Here is a 16,949-nt window from a genome sequence, read left to right as displayed (position 1 = left end):
TGTGGCAAAATTCTAATACTTTAAGTTAACTTTTAGCATTATTTCAAAAACTAAAATTTCTGTTTTAAAAAAGAAGTGTGCATGAAACAAGGTTAGGTTTGGTGTTTGGAAATAAATATAAATATGAAGCGTTACCTTTTTTTTCTCTCCAATTGCTAATTTGTTGCCCAATATTTAAGCTATTTCAATTTACAAATGCTTTAAATGATTAAACGATTTGAACTGAACAACAATGTAACAAACATTCCTCAAACAATGCCACAATTAGAAAGTGTAAACACTCTTGTGGAAAAAAAATACACTTTACAAACAGCAACAAAGTTGCTTGCAAAGTGGACAGAAAAGGTCCACTTTCTCTGCCTCTTGTGGACAGAGAATGAAGTCAGTTCATTCTCTGTTCACAAATCAATGCTGATCGACGACCTCCTGTGCATCGGACTGTCGCATTTTGAATTTTTGGACTTCAGATTCATGTTTTTCAGCTAAGCAGCTTATTTTATATTTATTTAAATATTTCTTTTTTTTTTTTTTAAATCAGGCAATTAGAAAATGATCCCAATAACACTACTGGGTATTAAATTCTAGCGAAGCCACTAAAACCTGATGGTTTTCAACAACTTCGCTGTCAGGTGAAGTACATTAAGCCGATTTCAGTTTCATGCAGCTCTAAACACAGGGTTCAATCCACCAGTACCACTAGCAACAGGCAGCTTCCAGCTGCTCCTCCAGCAATCACAGTAACACAATATCTTTCAGTATGTAACTTTGTAAAACATGGTAGCTCAGCCTATATGTTAGCTAAAGCATACTTACCTATGAGCTGATTTCAGGATTTCTTGTCACCAGATGTTGCTTCAAGTTTGTTGTGTTGGTGACACTTGTTGTTGTATCTTAAACCTTTTGGCATGTGAAACATTCAGTCCAGAAATGTGCGACCACCTCCTCGGCTCCACCATTCATTTCTACCTTTCAACTTACTTAATATAACTAGATCATATTAGATTTCACCTTCTAATATGATTTCACCCGAAGTTTTCTTTTCTTTTTAAATTTATTGTATCAATTTAATCAGTTTTCTTTTTTCTAACAGGCTTCAGTCTGAAAAAAAAGAGAAAATTATGCTGAATATCATTGTTCAACAAAAAAAGTAACACTTTGTGCCAAAGTTTTTAGAGTATAAAACAGAGCTGTCTGCTGCAGGACATTTTGTACCAGCCACACATCAATTCACATTTGGTTTGGGATCTTTCTACTCTGAAAATAAGCTATTTTTAAAAATATTTTTTGATATTTTACTGCTAGTATACGATGGAAAATATGGTTTTGTTACTATTCTGGTTTGATCAGGGTTCATAATCTCATATTTCATAAGGGTCAATGGACCTAAATGAGAATTAAAACAAAAGTAAATAAAAATAAGATGCAATGCAAAGTTCCAGGATATATTCAATTAAACTGAGTTACACTTGAGATTTGAGCATCTTTGAGTATTTTTACAAACATAATCTCAGAGATTATGTAAATGTAAAGGTTTAAGTATCGGTAGGAAATGGAAGTTTGTAGGGACGAAATATCCCCCAATTGAATTGGGGCTATGAATTGCACCCAAAACACACCAGAACCTGGTGGTTATTGCTCTGTAATAAAGATCATCAGAGGTATAAAAGGCACCGTAAAGAAAAGTAGAAGGGCTGCATTGCTTGTTTAATATAGATCTTTGAGATGGAAATGTTCTTAACTAGGGGTGTAATTTTCTCATGCAGATGAATGATGATGTTTTCATAATAATCTAGAGTTCAATCAGCTCAGCATTACAAGTTTTAAATGTCCCCTAATTTAGCTGTACATTCTTTTTTGTGAAGCTTCATAATGGTGGCCTCTTTTCATAATGCTTCTTCTTAAACAGTTCCAGGTGTGAATAATAGACTCAGCTTCAGGTTTTCTCTGCCCTGTCTGCTTCAACAGTTGTGTCACTGAATTAGGCTCCGCACATTCTGCAGTCTGTGTTTTAGTGACTCCTTCAGACTCAAACAGCCTGATCTGCATAGAGGATACCAAATTGTGCTGACAACCGAAAGGTCAAAGTCACGACTGACCCTGCTGAATAATAGCTCATTTAGCTGAAGAGAAAATGACTCCCACCTGCAGCCAGGACAGCCATCCATCTTCTGGATCTGTGTAGACGTGCTCAGGGTCAGAGAGTGCTGGAGTCCATCCCAGATTACACCAGGCGAGCTACGGGGGACATATCGATGGGACACTGTAGAGTCAGATTTAAAAAAAAAAAGCGCATTGAAATTCAGCAATAGCTAAAACGACTGCAGTCTAACACAATGGTCCTGCAATCAATTCTTTCTCTACAAAAGATCCCGCTTCAGAGAGGTGTTGATTTGCCTACCAATTATCTAGGAGGAGGAAATGAGTGTGACAGTTTTCTCGTGAGTATTTTAAATATTTTTCCTGCCCCCTGAAGGCAGGCCGCAGTCGATACCGGAAACACCCATCAGCGTAACTGCACCCTTTAAATGTTGGCATAAAACTGAACGGTTACCTGTCTGAAACGGCCTTTAGATAATCTTTGATTTCCATCAGTGCTGCAAATACATTCGTGGTTGCTAAACAACTGCTACTTTAATTTTTTTAGAGTCCACAAAAATGGAAATTAGTTGTTCTTTTGCATGTTTTGATGCGATATGTGCATAGATGATCAACAACAGATCAGACAAGGCTTTTAAAAACTAATTTTGTAGGGGTTTAAACTATGTACTTTGTATTGTTAAGTGGGCTATTCATCTTTCTTAATTGTGTTACTATTATTAATGGAGAAGATTCACTCAACTGGCTTCAGTCTACAAAATAAAGATTTTTTTTGTTTGTTGAGTTTTACATTATTGAACATAGTGAAAATAAAAGATTAAACAAAGTTATTTAAAAAGAAAATACATTTAAAACAAAAGCAAGCAAAAGAACAGAACAAAAATCTGAAAATAGAAATTAAGCTTAGTTTAATTTCATTCCCTTTCAAAATGACACAATTAATTCTAAACATTTTTATAAAATATAGTTGGCTGTGCATGAAATCAAGTATGGCAACGTGAGAAAGCAGCTCATTAAGTGTAGTGGAAGATCGCTGATGTTTTGGGCCTGTTTCTATTCCAGAGGCCTCAGAGCCTTGTTAGAGTAAATCGCATTGAGAACTCTTTTAAACAGTTAGATATTTAAAATAAAATTCCAGTGGACTTGCCAGAAAACTGAAAACTAATTGTTTTTCAGTCTTCGATTTGTGTAATAATTCAAAACAAATGACAAAATTAACGCAGAAATAATTCACCACTCACAAAGCCAACATCCTTCTATGGTCATCTCAGTTCTAAGACCAATAAACTTTAGTCACGAGGGCTTACTGGAGTATGGAGAGCCATTTCAGCCAAAATTAAATAAATAAATAAATGGGTGAAATAAATAAAAAATGAGTAAAATAAATCAAAAAATGAAGAAAATGAGTGAAATAAATAAATAATTTGTTAAATAAATAATTTAGCTTTTTCATTAACCCATTTTTTCATTTATTTATTTTTCATATTATCAATTTCTCAATTTCCCTTTTTTCATTAATCTATTTTTCATTTACCCACTTTTCATTAATCTATTTTTCATTTAACCATTTTTTAATTTAGCTTTTTCATTAACCCCATTTTTCATTTCTTTATTTTTCACATTATCAATTTCCCAATTTCTCTTTTTCATTTATCTATTTTTATTTATCCCTTTATCCATTTACCCATTTTTCATTAATTTATTTTTCAATTAACCACTTTTCAATTTCCCTTTTTTATTAACCCAATTTTTCATTTATTTATTTTTCCGATTATCAATTTCTCTATTTCTCTTTTCATTAATCTATTTTTCATTAATCTATTTTTCATTTGTCCATTTTTTCATTTATCCCTTTATCTATTTACCCATTTTTCATTAATCTATTTTTTAATTTAAACATTTTTGATTTCCTTTTTCCATTAACCCGATTTTCTATTTCCCAGTTTCATTAATCAATTTCTCATATATCCCTTTTTATTTACCCAATTTTCTTTATCTATTTTTCATTCAACATTTGTTTGAAAAATCTTTACTTTTCCCATTTTCCAATTCCCCTTATTTATTTAGTATTTCCTTATTTTCTTATTTATCACATTCTATTTCCCCGCAAAACTTAGGGAAAAAATAAATGCAAATGAGGAGAGGCACGTCATCAGGCTACAACTTCCCCAATTGGTTGGTTAGCGTCACACCCATACTTTGCTTCAAGAAAGATGGCGACCTACTAACGGGTTATCAATAAGCTGAAGCTCATTAACTTCATTAGAAAATAGTGTTATTACTCCTGACTTTAGTTCTCGTGTGGCCGCTCAGACAGAACGTGTTTCAGTTGGCGGCTCTCATGGACTCAGAGCTTCACCGTCGGGAGTTTTTATAGTTTGAACGAAGCGGCCGCTGAAGTTGGCTTACGATTGAAGGTTCGGGACACCTTCGTAGCTACCAGCTGTGATCCAACTATAAGGAGCAACTTTACTGTACATCGTAAGTGAACTGCAATATCCAGAGGCAGCTCTACGGACCATCGGGCTGAAAGAATGAGAGTGGAGAGCCTTGGAGATCTGCATCGGAGTCCATCTTTCAGACATGCACCGCTGCTGTCCGTCCAGGATCCTCCGGTTGCCCAGACGTTGCACGGTAAGCTACTAACGCTGATGTTTGTTTTCCAACTACAGTCATATTTAATCAATAGGGCTCAATTACGATCGTGGGAGGGTTTGAGTTGATCTCGGCAATAGGTGACAAGCTGAACGCCTCCAGGATGTTGAGACCAGCACGTCCTCTGATCCAATACATCTTAAGGATAAAATCAACAAAACGTGTTCAAATTAATGGCCCAACAGGTTGATTAAAGACAGTAAAAAGGTAGGAGTGGTTTCGAGTCGATCGCCTTGTTTTACCTTTGTAAACAGAAAACCTGAATACAGTGACCTTTAGTGAGGGTTCAGAATGGATAAAAGCTGAACTCCTTTGCCTCTCTTGGTTACATCCCTGAGGTGTGCCCACATGCATATAAAGTAAATATGACTATTAATTTAAGTATTTCTTTGTATGTATAACTTGACCACCTTAGTTTGCCTGTTTTTGGTCAACGTGTGCCACAACATTTGGTTACTGTTCCTTAGAGGTGGACAGAGGACCCACAATTTATCCTCCAGGAACAACAGCAGCACTTTATCATGTTTTTACTCAAAGTAAATCGTAGCTGAATAAGAAATTAAACAAGAGTAAAGAAGCATTTGGTAAAAAGTTGATCAGTACTGAGTAACTGATCAAGTTATCAGTTATTTCATATCTAAAAAAAATTATTAGAAGGCCCAAAATATTAAGTTCAGTGGAAATGTTGGTATTTTAAAGACAAAATGAAAAATTAGTTTAAATAATAGTGATGCTTCATAATAAAATGACTTGAGTAAAAGTAAAAAGTTCAGCATAGTAAGAGTATTCCTAAAAGTTCATTTGAGTTTCAAAAAGTTACTCAACTATATTTAAGTAAATGTAATTAGTCACTCCTAAACTCTGCCCTTCTGAGGGAACAGGAGAAGGAACTGTTAAGGAAATAAATTAATCTTATTTTGATACTAAACATTGTTTCAATTAACAAATGAATCATAAATAACACCCAGAACATATTCTGTTATGTTTATTCAAGGGTGAAGGAACAGAATGACTGGAGATCCTGGCTGAGAGGGACCAGGGCTGACAGTGAGGAGAACCGTCTGCACTGTGAGCAGCACCAGAACTCCTGATGGGTCTCCTTCAGGAAGAAGCAGAGAGACGGCCGACCTCCACAGAGAAGAGTTCACCCAAACATCAGAGGAAATATGAATGCTGGTGCTCAACAGAGCAGCCTCTTTTCTTAAACCCAACACACACAGGGTGTTGTGGCCCTGATTAAAAACCTGCTAACTTCAATTTAACTGAAACACAGAACATCCAGAAATGTGATGAGCTTCAGCTATAGAGTGGAAATGACAGTGAGATGAAAACATGTGTCTATATCACTCTGTTACACAGGACATTAACATTTTAAAGTGTTTGTTCCAGAGCACCTGATACAAACGATAGCATTAGCTCATCCATCAGACATTTACTGAGGCCTGAAACATGCAGGGCAGACGACCTGAGGACTGACTGGTTAAACTATTTCACTGACGCTTCAGATTGCAGATTTCCAATTGAAGGCGTCCGTAAATGAACACAATCATTATTCAATAAACCAAGCTGTGTAAAATAACTGCTAGGGTTGCTATTAAGAACCCAATATGTCATGTTTGTTCATTTCTACGTTGTCGTACATACATGGTACTCTACTCACTGTTTAGCTTCATGTTGAAGAATCTTCAGTGTAATGAAACCAAAAAATAAAACAGGTCCAAAACTTTCAATCTGTATTCTATTTGTGTAGCTTTGTTTGGTTCGTTTATTTTAAGCCACAAACAAACGATCATTTTATTGTCTCTGGGACGTGAAAACATGAGATTTGATTAAATTAGAACTTCACATATTAGAAGGAACACAGATTTCATAATCAGTTTATTTATTCAAAACGGTAAAATACAGACGGTTCATGCATATCAATGGTATAAGAACAGCCAATTTTTTTTAAATGAATGTGTCACCAGTGCATGTGGCCGAGTGTTCCTGCTCCAGAAAGGTGAAGGTCTCTGGTCTTCCTGAAGCTGTGAGCCCACTGGGAGTCTGAAGGGAAACACTGAGACCAGAGGCCTGCAGGATGAACTGCATCTGAAAACATACATGATGGAAACATTAATGAATGTGCTGCGCCAAAAAGCTGTACTTTTGACCTGGTGGCGATGGAACCAGTTATGGTAGATCTGAACTTTGGTTTGATGACCTAAATATGAGAAGCTTCAGACTGACAGGAGTTAGGTTAAAGCCACATCTTGTGAAGTTGGGATATTTTTCCTCCAACAGGATCCAGAGGAATAGCAACAAACCAGAAGTTGGACTAGAATTTATTTCAATGTCATTTGTGAATGTCAGCTTCTCATTTTCTACAGTGCATATGCATGTGGGCCACACTTGGCCCACATGCACTTGGTCCACATTGTTATGATTCATGATTCATCCCTCAGAAGGGCAGAGTTTAGGAGTGACTAATTACATTTACTTAAATATAGTTGAGTAACTTTTTGAAACTCAAATGAACTTTTAGGAATACTCTTACTATGCTGAACTTTTTACTTTTACTCAAGTCATTTTATTATGAAGCATCACTATTATTTAAACTAATTTTTCATTTTGTCTTTAAAATACCAACATTTCCACTGAACTTAATATTTTGGGCCTTCTAATAATTTTTTTTAGATATGAAATAACTGATAACTTGATCAGTTACTCAGTACTGATCAACTTTTTACCAAATGCTTCTTTACTCTTGTTTAATTTCTTATTCAGCTACGATTTACTTTGAGTAAAAACATGATAAAGTGCTGCTGTTGTTCCTGGAGGATAAATTGTGGGTCCTCTGTCCACCTCTAAGGAACAGTAACCAAATGTTGTGGCACACGTTGACCAAAAACAGGCAAACTAAGGTGGTCAAGTTATACATACAAAGAAATACTTAAATTAATAGTCATATTTACTTTATATGCATGTGGGCACACCTCAGGGATGTAACCAAGAGAGGCAAAGGAGTTCAGCTTTTATCCATTCTGAACCCTCACTAAAGGTCACTGTATTCAGGTTTTCTGTTTACAAAGGTAAAACAAGGCGATCGACTCGAAACCACTCCTACCTTTTTACTGTCTTTAATCAACCTGTTGGGCCATTAATTTGAACACGTTTTGTTGATTTTATCCTTAAGATGTATTGGATCAGAGGACGTGCTGGTCTCAACATCCTGGAGGCGTTCAGCTTGTCACCTATTGCCGAGATCAACTCAAACCCTCCCACGATCGTAATTGAGCCCTATTGATTAAATATGACTGTAGTTGGAAAACAAACATCAGCGTTAGTAGCTTACCGTGCAACGTCTGGGCAACCGGAGGATCCTGGACGGACAGCAGCGGTGCATGTCTGAAAGATGGACTCCGATGCAGATCTCCAAGGCTCTCCACTCTCATTCTTTCAGCCCGATGGTCCGTAGAGCTGCCTCTGGATATTGCAGTTCACTTACGATGTACAGTAAAGTTGCTCCTTATAGTTGGATCACAGCTGGTAGCTACGAAGGTGTCCCGAACCTTCAATCGTAAGCCAACTTCAGCGGCCGCTTCGTTCAAACTATAAAAACTCCCGACGGTGAAGCTCTGAGTCCATGAGAGCCGCCAACTGAAACACGTTCTGTCTGAGCGGCCACACGAGAACTAAAGTCAGGAGTAATAACACTATTTTCTAATGAAGTTAATGAGCTTCAGCTTATTGATAACCCGTTAGTAGGTCGCCATCTTTCTTGAAGCAAAGTATGGGTGTGACGCTAACCAACCAATTGGGGAAGTTGTAGCCTGATGACGTGCCTCTCCTCATTTGCATTTATTTTTTCCCTAAGTTTTGCGGGGAAATAGAATGTGATAAATAAGAAAATAAGGAAATACTAAATAAATAAGGGGAATTGGAAAATGGGAAAAGTAAAGATTTTTCAAACAAATGTTGAATGAAAAATAGATAAAAGAAAATTGGGTAAATAAAAAAGGGATATATGAGAAATTGATTAATGAAACTGGGAAATAGAAAATCGGGTTAATGGAAAAAGGAAATCAAAAAATGTTTAAATTAAAAAATAGATTAATGAAAAATGGGTAAATAGATAAAGGGATAAATGAAAAAATGGACAAATGAAAAATAGATTAATGAAAAATAGATTAATGAAAAAGAGAAATAGAGAAATTGATAATCGGAAAAATAAATAAATGAAAAAATTGGGTTAATAAAAAAGGGAAATTGAAAAGTGGTTAATTGAAAAATAAATTAATGAAAAATAGATTAATGAAAAGTGGGTAAATGAAAAATAGATTAATGAAAAAAGGGAAATTGAGAAATTGATAATATGAAAAATAAATAAATGAAAAAATGGGTTAATGAAAAAGCTAAATTATTTATTTAACAAATTATTTATTTATTTCACTCATTTTCTTCATTTTTTGATTTATTTTACTCATTTTTTATTTATTTCACCCATTTATTTATTTATTTAATTTTGGCTGAAATGGCTCTCCATAACTGGAGGACCGAGCACTCTGAACAAACCAGAGGAATGGTCTGTTTCTTAACATGGTTTTTGTTCCTGGTTATTTTAAATCAAAGGTTGAGATTTTCTTTTTTGTGTAAAATCATGCTACTGAAAAAAATATGAATTTATTTAAAGCTTTGAACATCTTTAAAATAGTTGCACATACCGGTAATGTTGAGAAAGTGCTACGTCTTTCTCAAAGCAGCTTAACTGCCAGTTATGCCTTGTTTACACAAAATGTGGTCATTCTTACTCATCCCTCCATTTTGCTGATGTATACCTTCTATTCTGGCTGCATCACCACTATCAAAACAGCAAAGGAATAGTGGAAGCTCTCGTCATTGTTATGGTTTCCATGCTCTTGTGTCTGCACACTTGTGTCTTTTTGCATGTGCGGCAGATAGAAACAAAGATGGATGTTAAAAATTACCTTACAGTTGTCAAAATCTCTGACGGGTAATTTCAAGAGTAGAAGAGCTCTAAATTGCCCAACTTTCTGTAGCTGCCTGAAAGTGGTGGGATAGTGACAGTAATTAGCAATGAAAGATTTCTGGATGTTTAATGTGGTCTCAACAGTGTTAACCACACACATAGCTCCTTTTGTTGTTTGTCCTAGTTACTGAAATAAGGAAAGCACTTTTGTCCTAAAAAACACAGTTCACTAGAGGTTAATCAGTGTAACAAGATTAGATCTTAAAATCATATTACATATAAAAAGTCAAGTGATCTTTAGTGGTAGCACAAAGATCACTTCTGATTTTGAGGGGCAGAAAAGTAAAGTAATCTGTAAATCAAAATATCCCACCTCTCTTGATGTACAAGGTACCACAAATAAAGCTACATATTAAACATATTAATTGATCAAATAAAATCACAATGAACTGATTTTATACTGGTAAAGATTAGTGTTGAGTCAATTGACAGCCAGCAAAATTAGCTTAAGCAATATTTTCTTCACTTGGACTCAAGTTGACTTTGGATTTTTTATTTTTTTTTTTACGTGAATGACTATTTGTGTTCAAATGGGCTGCAGACACTTGCAGATGCATTTCTGAAGTAACACTGATTACTATGACTACTATGAAAGATTTTTGTTTTTATCTGTAAAAGTCTGAATTTGCCAAATGTTCACAGCTGTATGAAACATTGCTGACATTGATGTTATTTCTTCTTCAAGGTCATTGTGACAATTAAGCTCTTCGACTTTCCCTCCTGGAAATTTGATGGTTCTGCCCTGAACTAGACTGGTGATAAACTTCTGAACTTTGCATCAAGCTTCTTTTGTTATATCTGGTTTCGAAGGACTAAATAATCACCAGCTGGCGGCATCACATGCAAAATGTGTAGCTGTTGCTAAATAGTGGAAAGGGAACAATTAATGCCAGTGGACCTTTCTATTATACAAGAAAACAAGATTTCTATGAATTCTTCACAATTATTACAATGATATCAAGTTTCCTACAAAGGCCTCTAAGTATAGAAAAGCATAATTAGATAATAAGATAATTTTCCAATTGATAGGTTTAGAAAAACAAAATTATGAAAATTGACATCGGAAAAAATAAAAAGTTTTAAAATTGCTTAATATACAATTTCATTTAGTTTTTGTATTTGTAAGTTACTGACAATAAAGAGGGACATTTTCTTACTGTGATGCAGTTCTTGGTTAAATTCAGTGAATTTAACCTGGGATTCAAATCGCTTAAACCATATTTTTATTTCACAGTCTAATTTAAGACATTACTTATCACAAACTTTGCCTTAAAATATATTTATTCTTGAATAATGAAGTACAGATTAAAAAAAGTGCTAGCAGTTTCAAAATAGAGCTTATTGAAGTTAGATTTTTCCATCCACGTTTTTCAGGTTTCATTTGACCGTTTTCCTAAATTTATAATGAACTCTTCCATTTATATTGCACAAATTGGCTTAGAGACTGGATTTTTTTTAAATATGGAAAAGTGTGAATTTTTCACAAATTGAATATCTACGAACCCTGTAAATATAAGACAGACAACCAAAGCAGATCAAAAACCCATTGATTGAAAAACATTGAGCAACATCAAGACCAAACCTAACTAGACATGGAGACATAAAAACATGGAGACATAAAAAAAAAACATTCAGGAATTTCAAACAACCAAAACCCACAAGGTTTTGGTCTGTTGGTGGGCATTCTTGTTGTTGTTTTTTAATTCTTGTGTTTCCATGAACTTTTTTTGACCATACTGTTATTCGGACAAACGAAAAAGGCTTTCTGATGTTTTATTTCATGTTTAAACACACAAGACAGAACTCTTGCCAGTTCTTTTATCATTATAGTTAAAATCTGAGATGCACAAATTGAAACCACCACCATCATCAAAACTTCAGCTCATACAAAACTTTTATGTCTGCACAGCTGGTCTTCTAATTTTCTTCTAGGTCTTTCCGGCTGGTCTATATATACACGTCATATATATATATATATACTCTGTCTTTAGTGGACTATCACATAGTCTGGAACAATGCTGGTTGCTTTGTCTTAGAAATTGGTCATTTCATAGAAGCATAGAAATAACTTGAAGTGTACTGTTTTAGGTAATTACTGTGAATTACTAGTGGCTTATGAGCTATGACGTCCACCTGATAAAATATTTTCCTTGGAAGTAACCAAAGCAACAAGAACAACAACATCATAAAAGTAGGAATTTCATTAGGTTGGAATGTCTCAGCATTCGTCTGGGTTTCCAATGCATTAATCAGGCCTAACAGCTTTCTGAACTGCCAAAGTACACAATAGAATGAATAAACTCAGCTTGTTTTTGTTGTGGGAGCACTTTAGTCAGTGCTAAAAAAAGACATTTTATTGCAGAAGTTCAATAAGAGCAGTATTAATCCATGTGCTTCTGGGCAAGAAGGAAGGTAACTGAGATTTCCTTTCAGCTGATGTCAGATTCTTCAGTTCTGAGAAAGCTGACAGACTGAGTGAAACAAAACTGGTGAGAATAAACATACAGTTAAGCATCTGTCATCTAGATAAGGAAGCATGTCCAGCATCGGCACTGCTTCTGTAGGGTCGGCTCACCAGCTGCTGAACATCTCCCTAAGACAAACATGACTTAGCAGCTCAGAACAGCAGCTCTGTCATGATTAGCATCTAGAAGATGTGAATACTTTCTCAAAAAAGAAACAAAATAACCTGGAATAGATTATTGTCGGTGCGCTTTTTGCTGGCAGATAAAAGTAAGCGTGTTCACATAGCTAAGACCGACCAAATTAACTGTACTATTCACTGTACTACGAGAGGGAAAATAAAAAAATCTGCTCAGCTGCCTCTAACCTACTGCTATAAGTTCAGTGTTCAGAACATTCTGATGCTAAACTAACAGAAGCAGCAGTTACATCCCTTTATGGGTATATTTGTCCTGGTCCAGCTGCAGAACTGAAACAAAGCACAACACAGTCTGTAGGTCTTCCCTTGCTCAGTTGTAAAATATTAAACAAGCTGTGTGAAAGTATGAGTAACAAAATTCTTGCATAGTTTGGATTCTCCTTTAATAGACAGAAAGCCCTGATCAACAGTGCAGTGATGTGCAAATGCTTTTCCTTGTTATTTTTTTGATGCATTAGCATCTGCAGTCTATCCTGACTTCTTGCTTTAGTTTCTATCTTTCAGTAACTCATTATGTAATTCACCATCAATCATCAAATGTATGCATGTAATAAATTAAAACATAAATCTCCACTAAAACATGAGTAATTGCCCCTTTTCCAATTTCTACATTGGGCACACAATTTCTGCAGCTATCTACAACCTTTTGGCATATTTCTGGCTGAATAGCTGACATCTCTTTATTTAATTTGAATGGCTTGCTGGCATTGACTCAGCCTTTAAGCATAACCTCAGTTGTATTTAATAGGATTGAGGTAGCGTGTTTGGGAAAGTTATTCCAGAAGCCTAATATGTCAAAGCAGTTCTAAATTGTAACTGAAATTCTCCTGTTTGTAAAATAAATGTTTCAATCATCTAGCTGCTAATTTGAGGTGAAGTTGAATAATTTGGAGTTAGTTCTCCTTCCTACTCCAACCCACTTTGTGCAATCCACCAGTACCACTGGCAACAGCTTAAAAGCCTGATGTTTCCTTCACAGGGCTTGGTATCAAACTCTTAGGTTTAAAAGCCTCATGGTGAAACTAAATATGAAATATTTTTTCCTGCCATTAAATAAAAATAGCTCAATTTTGGTTTCATCTTACTATGGACTTTTTTCTCCAAAGGACATTTGGTGCTTCTTGGCTTGTTGCTGAACAATCTCAGCAACAAACTTTATTTTTTTTTTTCATCAGAAAGGAGTACTTTAGGTCTTTACAAAATGGTGACACATCTGAATAGAATGTGTAAACTGATTGGGTCTTAATTAGCAGGTGTCCAGACATGGCTCCAAACACTTTAACAACTTTTAAATCTGTAATTAGTTCCTGGATCCTTCTTGAATTCCTTGGATTCATTGTTCCGAGTACTGGTCAATAACGGTAACATGAAGTTAACAGTCCTTGACTTTGTAAAGTTAAAATACTTTCTTGAGCTTTCAGTGCCTCCTTGTTAAAATACTTAAATGAAAAAAAGGTGTGCATCAATTGTTGTTTTTAATGCATCTTATATAATCACTCTACACTGAAAAAAAGGAGTGGCTTTGCATAAATTATGAAAAACCTAACAAAATCATTCTAGTAAACAATGAGTGTCTTGTGTTCACCCTTGGTGGTTGAATGCATTTTCACGTGCTTCCTGACATCTAATTTTTGATGTTTCTACAAAATTCCACATACATCCAGTATTCTGTTTCCCTTCCCCCTTCTACACAAACACGTTATCCTCATGGGACGGCAACAGCTAATAAAGCCATCCTGGGATTAAAGCCTGGTGTAAGTTGAAACCATCTTGTGGTTTGCATGTAGCATCTATCCATTGATAGACAGAAACCTGATTCTTTGCAGCCTCCTCTGTATCTCTGCTTTTTAATTAGCCACTTTAATCAAATGGTATCTCAGGCTTCAGTGCATTACTTTATTCTACATGTGCAGAATGCATTGCTAATCACACATGACACTGTATTGGATTTCAATATCCATGGAGAAATCAGCTGCTTCTTTCAGTAATTTTTTTTGTCCGACTCTTAGAGTTTATCCAACTTCATAAGAAGAACCAAATGTAGTTTGATTTTGCATGTCTAGATTAAGCCCAAAGTATATAATACGCACCATAAATCACTGTTTGCTGTAGGATAATAGATTGGATCTCAGCCAGTTTACCTGCAGAACACACAGAGGTATGATTGGTCTAAATGTTGATTAAGAATGCCATTGCACACAGACAATCTGGGGCAACAGAGGATTATAGATTTGTTGGGAAAGGTAAGCATTTCAAAGATTTGAAATATCAAGTTGAGGCTTTTTCCCTTCATTTTCCAGAGTGCAACCTAAAACCACACATTGCTGCTGCTCTCTGTGAACAAGCTTGAGATTTGATTAAATGGAGCAGCTGCTCAACCACAGAAAACTTTTTTCTCCTGCTCTCTGTGAAGATGAGCGAGGGAGCAGAGGACGGGTGCTTTGCTGGTCCTGCAGACAGTCGAGGGGCCACAGGTGCTGATCACCAACTCAGATGTTTAAAAAAAAACACACACAAGGATGTAACCACAAAATGGCTAAAGACTGAGATGAGGCATGAACAGCCATTTGCAGGTTTCAAAAGTCATCACTAGTACATTGAATTGTTAAATACCTTTTTATGTATAAATCAATTAAATTGTACTGAACTTGTCCTTTTATCAAACACAAAGGACTGTTGTAACAAAAGCTATAGCTCATGAAATGACCATGTTGGAGTGAGGCAATCCTTTATCTGATGCCGCTGTTGGCATTATATTACATTAATTTGAGTAACAGTTTTGCATTGAAGATTTTTCTTTTGTTTTCATTTTAAGCATTAAATGCTTAGAAGCATTGAAGCATTCAATTTCATTTCCTAGTAGTGCCCAGAAACTGAAATGATTAGATGGTACTCTGGACATTAATTTATTCCAGTAGTGATGACAAAGATACCAAAGCAAGATGTCTTTGTCCCTTATACCTGCATTTTTACAGGGCAATATACCACAGTCCAGTTACTGTTTCTAGAATCCTTTGGCATAAGAAGGGTTCCTCGCACAATGACTCAGCTAATTCTTGGAAACATTGTGTCATCCGTCACTAACTCTTGTTTCGTGCTTTGTCACTTGCATCAGTCATGCCCTTTGTAAATTTTACACCTGTTACGCAGCTCCAGGATTGCTTGCTTTTACACTTTGCAGAATAAGATAATTAAGCTGTTGGGCATCATGCAGGGATGTTCACAAATTATTTTCCCCAAGTTCAGTCCCAAGTCTCTAATGACTGTCGAGGGTTTAGACGGTGTTTAGAGTACTTAAGTTATGGGGCATAAAGATTCAGGGTAGTATTATGACAATATGTCTATAAAACATAATTCTGTCACGGGGGGAGGGGCGTCTGGCTGCTGCCACTGGGTGAGAGATGAGGTACACCCTGAACAGGTCGTGTGTGTTTATGTTCTTTTTTAGTTCATTCAACACATCGCTCCTTGGTACTGATAAAGTGAAGCTTAACTTTTTACCCCTTGTAAACATTAAGCAGAAACTGTTGCGGATAGTTAATATATTTAGTTTTTTTGTCATGCTGTGAAATTAATTGGAAATTTCAAGTTTTCAGCTCTTGTGAGCCACATTTTGAATAAGCATCACACAAGCCTCTAAACTCTTTCGTGCTTTGTTTTTGTTTTTTCAATCGAGGAAATAAATTAACTGAAAAATTTTGAACGTAGATCACAATAACAACCATCTGTTATATGCTTGAGCCAAACAAGTTTTGAATGATTTGACTGCGCCATCAGTGAGGCGTAAATCCGCATTTTCTTGCAGAGTTTCTAAATGCACGCTGTGTTGCTCACTTGCGGTGCATTTTCAAATCAAACAATCAAGCCTTGAATGCAGATCAGACTCAATTATTTAGTACAGCTGAATACATACCTCTTTCCCTCATGGATTTTTCACTACTTCTGACCGGCCTGTCAGCTATAAATGTTAAACGCTAATCAGTAATATCTAGTTATATAAGTGCAACGTGTGCAGTCAGCATCAATTATAGTCAGAACATCTCCCCCTGTGGTGAGTCTAGCTCATAGAAAACATAAATCCCAGTTGAGACTGGATCAGGGGGCGTCTTTGCTTGTATTGATCAGTGTTATGCAAACTTGAGCCTGGCTCTCCAACTTTAAAGCTCTCTGGGTTTCTGTTCTGACCGAGTGTTGCTTTTATATGTTGGGAAATGGCTGCCATGGCCAAACCTCTACAGACCTCCTCTCCCACTTGTTCTCTCGGCTCCCCTGCTTTGGAGCAACGAGATGCTTTTATGTGGAGTGACTAATGCTCACTCTGAAGGGCCTGGGGTATATCTCGCTGGGTGTGCACGTGTCTAGTTGATGCAATGGTGTGTGTGTGTGCGCACACGCGTGCGAACACTGCACACAACCAATCGGCGTACCAGGTCTCACTTACATGAAAATGAGTCACTTTCATGGTCAGTGAAGACCAAGATCCCCCTTCTCTGACACACACACATGCAC

At 36.0% G+C, this 16,949-nt stretch overlaps 1 protein-coding gene and 3 long non-coding RNA genes across 4 annotated transcripts in view; 2 read left to right on the top strand and 2 right to left on the bottom strand.

The window, feature by feature from the left end:
- The window catches only part of kcna4 (potassium voltage-gated channel, shaker-related subfamily, member 4), a 64,934-nt gene that overhangs the window by 7,391 nt on the left and 40,594 nt on the right, over positions 1-16,949 (top strand). The gene's annotated exons all lie outside the window — the stretch shown is intronic.
- LOC145551165 (uncharacterized) overlaps positions 1,574-16,949 on the bottom strand; it is an 82,067-nt gene continuing 66,691 nt past the window's right edge. The window contains exon 4 of the long non-coding RNA XR_014087005.1: positions 1,574-2,260. This is a non-coding gene — a long non-coding RNA (uncharacterized LOC145551165). The remainder of the gene's footprint in view (positions 2,261-16,949) is intronic.
- Positions 4,097-6,482, top strand: LOC145551164 (uncharacterized). The gene is made up of 2 exons (XR_014087004.1): positions 4,097-4,731; positions 5,747-6,482. It is a non-coding gene; the product is annotated as an uncharacterized LOC145551164 (long non-coding RNA).
- On the bottom strand, positions 6,614-9,271 carry LOC145551163 (uncharacterized). Its single transcript, XR_014087003.1, has 2 exons — positions 8,084-9,271; positions 6,614-6,840 (listed from the first exon to the last, which is right to left on the bottom strand). It is a non-coding gene; the product is annotated as an uncharacterized LOC145551163 (long non-coding RNA).

This window comes from Poecilia reticulata, chromosome 3, assembly GCF_904066995.2.
Source record: "Poecilia reticulata chromosome 3, P_reticulata-male-v2, whole genome shotgun sequence".
Taxonomy (NCBI): Eukaryota; Metazoa; Chordata; class Actinopteri; order Cyprinodontiformes; family Poeciliidae; genus Poecilia; species Poecilia reticulata.
This window is presented reverse-complemented; position numbering and strand designations above follow the sequence as displayed.